Source organism: Gracilinanus agilis, chromosome 6 (genome assembly GCF_016433145.1).
Source record: "Gracilinanus agilis isolate LMUSP501 chromosome 6, AgileGrace, whole genome shotgun sequence".
Taxonomy (NCBI): Eukaryota; Metazoa; Chordata; class Mammalia; order Didelphimorphia; family Didelphidae; genus Gracilinanus; species Gracilinanus agilis.
The window spans coordinates 1,194,906-1,199,151 of NC_058135.1; positions in this window are offsets into that span (position 1 = coordinate 1,194,906).

Sequence of the window (4,246 nt, forward strand, 5' to 3'; positions counted from 1 at the left end):
CTTTCACTTGCCCATTTCTAATTTCTAAGGCATAATTTTCTTGAGTGAACTTTTATATCTCCTTTTCCATTTGGCCAATTTTACTTTGTAAAGAGTTTTTTTTAATCAATGGATTTTTGTACACCTTTTTTCAAAGGGCCAATTCTGTCTTTCAAGAATTTTTTCACTTCAATGCATTTTGTATATCTTTTTCCATTTAGCCAATTTTGCTTTTAAAGGCATTCTCTTCTTTGGATTTTTGTCTCTCTCTCTCTCTCTCTCTCTCTCTCTCTCTCTCTCTCTATCTCTCTCTCTCTCTCTTTCTCTCTCTCTCTCTTTTTTTTTTTTACCAATTGCCCTATTCTGCTTTTTAAAATATTAACTTCTTCAGTATTTTTTGTGCCTCCTTTACTAAGCTGTAATTCTTTTTTCATTATTTTCATGTATCACTCTCATTTCTTTTCCAAATTTTTCTTCTATCTCTTTGATTTTTAAAATCCTTTTTGAGCTCTGCCATTAATTCTTTTTGGGCTTTGGAGGAATAAATCTCTTTCTTGGAGGCTTTGGATACAACAGTATTGACTTTATTGTTTTCTACTGAGTATGAATCTACCTATCAGCAAAATAACTTCTTATATTGAGTTTCTTTTTGTTGTTGTTTGCTACTTTTCCTGCCTTTCCCTTTTGTTTTAGTTTAAAAAACTGCTAAAGTTGGGATCTGTAATTATGATGAAGAAAGCACAGTTCCAAGCTTCAGGTTCTTTGTGCAGCTGCTTTCAGAGCTGATACCAGGCATGTATCTGCTTTCAATTCTTCCTTATGATGTAAGGAGAGATGTGTTTAATACTGTTTGGACCTGTGCTCTGATCCATGAGTAACCTGAAGCACTCTTTTACCCCTTGGAACTGTGACCATGGTCCCCTGCTCCCCTGTGGCTGCAAGTGCTAGTGCATGCTGGCATTCCTCCTCCCTCGTGACTGCACCCCAGAACTTGGCCCTGGTTCCATATATGGGCAGTGCTGAGAAGTATCTTGCACCCAGAGCCAGTAAAGGGACCCCTATAATCTCCATCTGAGAAGTTTTCCAGCCTCTTTTATCATCTGCAGCTATGAGTTCCAAAAGCCTTGGCTGCTGCTTCAAAGCCTGTTGCCTTGTTGGGGCCTTCCCTGGTGAGCTGTGTTCTGCCTCTATCCTATTGCACTAGATCCTTCATACCAGCCTTCTAGGTTGTTTGGGGCTGAAAAATCACTTTACTTTGTCTTTTTGTGGGTTAAGCTGCTCCAGAATTCACATTCCATCATTGCTTTATGGAAGTGAATTTGATAGAAATCCAATGGGTGCCATCTTGGCTCTGGGCCTCTCCCCAAACCTTCTTTATCCCAGGGCCTTCCCTCTGTTAATTATTTTCTATTTAGCCTGTATAAATATTTATCTAGTTGTGCATGTCTATTTGCTTCCTATCTCCACCATTAGGTGGGGAGCTCTTCAAAGGCCCTGACTATCTTTGCCTCTTCTTGTATCTCCAGTGCACAGAGCAGGCACTTGTTGAGTGACAGGCTGCTGCGTCTACATGGACAAAACAGAAAATAAGAGGCTACAATAAATAAGGTTCTTTAAGGAGTACCAGAACACTAAAACTGAGGACATGAGGAAAGACTCTCTGTCTGGGAGGCGCGATGCTAAGGAAACCAGTTATGTTTAAGAGATGAAGCTGAGAAAGGAGAATGTATTCCATGCCTTCAGTTTGGAGGAGAAGAATGGTGCCCCAGAACAGCAGGCTGGCCTGCTAGATGGGAACAGAACAGTGGGTCATTGGAAATCATAGAAAATCAGGATGAAAAGGTAGGCCAGAGCCCAACTCAGAAGGGTCTTAAATGCCAGATGGAGGAAGGTTAATTTTATCTTATATACAAAAGGGAGCCCCAGAAACTTCTCAAATCCAGAAATGACATAGTCAGACAGTTCTACTATAGGAAGATTACTCTAATATCTTTTTTAAAGAATGTGTTGGGCAAAAAAAAAAAAAAGAAAGAAAGAAGAATGAATTGGACAGCTGTGTGACCTTGGGCAAGTCACTTGACCCCCATTGCCTAGCCCTTACCATTCTTCTGCCTTGGAACCAATTAAAAAGTATTGACTGTAAAGTAAGGGTTTTTTAAAAAGTAGACTGCACATCTGAGCCAGAAAAAAACAATTAGAAGGTTGTTGTGATAAAGTAGGTATAGGACCTACTCTTGGCCTCAGTTTCTTCATGTTTGAAATTATGGTCTCCAAGATTCCTTTAAGCTTTAAAGCTATGATTCTTATAATCACAGAAAGCATTGCCTTCTATATATCTTCAACTTCTGGGGAAAAATTTTTTCTAACAAGCAACTGTGTTGATGACAAGAATCTTCTTCAATAATAGACAAATTACAATAGATGAGTTTCAAAAGGGAATGAAAATAGAGTAAGGTGAAGATTTGGTACTAAAGTACATGAATTTTTCATAGTTAATGAAGGGAAAATAAAAGAAATTAGAAAGTTGGCCAAAAAAAATAAATTTAGGAGAACCAAGAAAATCAACATCAATGAAAAAGTGGAAAAGTTGACAGTGTCAAATATCTCTGAGACATCAAGAAGTATGTGAACTGAGAAAAAATCATTAGATTTAGACATGAATACATTTCTAAATAATCCTCTTTACATATAACATCACATGCATTCAACATGAACCAAAACATGACAGAGCTTTCTCAATTATTCCATAGTCACTTGGAAAAAATTGACCCATCCATTTACATTGGAAAAACAAAGTGGATGAAGAAAGTTTATTCTCTCTCACTCCCCCCCTCCAAAAAAAAGAATAGGACCAACAGAAACATTCAAATATGAAAAACTAACATGTGTAGAACTCATTTGGAGAACTATTTAGTACTTTCAACAATCCCAACCTACTCTCTTAGCATGAAAGCATGTTTTCTTTTTTTATTTTTTTTTTAACCCTTACCTTCTGTCTTAGAGTCAACACTGTGGATTGGCTCCAAGGCAGAAGAGTGGTAAGGGTGGGCAATGGTGGTCAAGTGACTTGCCCAGGGTCACACAGCTGGGAAGTGTCTGAGGCCAGATTTGAACCCAGGACCTCCTGTCTCTAGGCCTGGCTCTCAAACCACTGAGCTACCCAGCTGCCCCCAATGTTTTCTTAACCTTTTTGTTTTTCCAGTAACAACTACAGATCATGGAACACTATACTTCCAGAAAATTCAGAATTGTAGGTGATAATGAAAGGAAATGGAAAGAAACATGACAATTATATGCAGACTTCCAGATATCACTAACACTGACTTTGGCACAAGAGGAACAAAAAAAAATATCATCAAGGATATTTATAACCCGAAAAGGAAGTAGTATGGTCAAGTGCAAAGAGTGATGGATAAGAGACAACCCAAGGTCTACACTGGAATGCAAGTGATATTCAAACAGAATAGTGAGGGTAGTGACATGGCTCAGTGAGCCAGACCTAGAGACAGGAGGTCCTGGGTTCAAATCTGGCCTCAGACACTTCCTAACTGTGTGACCCTGGGCAAGTCACTTAATCCCCGTGGCCTAGTCCTTATGGCTCTTCTGTCTTGGAACCTATATACAATATGGATTCTCAGATGGAAGGTAAGGGTTTAAAAAATAATAACCAAGGGAGAGCTTCTAGTGCACTGGCAGCAACTATGTAACTTAGTGCATAGTTTGCTGGGGCATAAAGTCAGGAAAGTCTGTTTATGAATCCAACTTTAAACACCTACTAGCTGTGTGATCCTGGACATTCATTTAGCTTTTCAGCCTCATTTTCATTATCTATAAAATGAGGATAATAATAGCATCTAATCCACAGAGTTGATATCAAAGTGCATTGCACACAATTTGGTACTGGTTATAAAAAAGGTCAATCAGTGGAATAGGTTAGATATATAATATGTGTAAGCAAACAAACACACTGCAGAATGGGGACATTAATGCATTGTTGGTGGAGTTGTGAACTGATCCAGCCATTCTGGCTGGCAATTTGGAACTGTACCCAGGGCTACAGAACAATGCATATCCTTTGATCCAGTACTACTCCTACTACTACTAACTAGGTGTGCATCTCAAAGAGATTTAATAAAAGAGTGGAGTGGAAAGAGCCTGCTTGTACATTAATATTTGTAGTGGCTCTTTTTTTGGTGGCAAAGAACTGGCAACAGAGGGGCGTCCCTCCATTGGGGAATGGCGGAGCAAGCCGTGGTGTGTGCCGGCG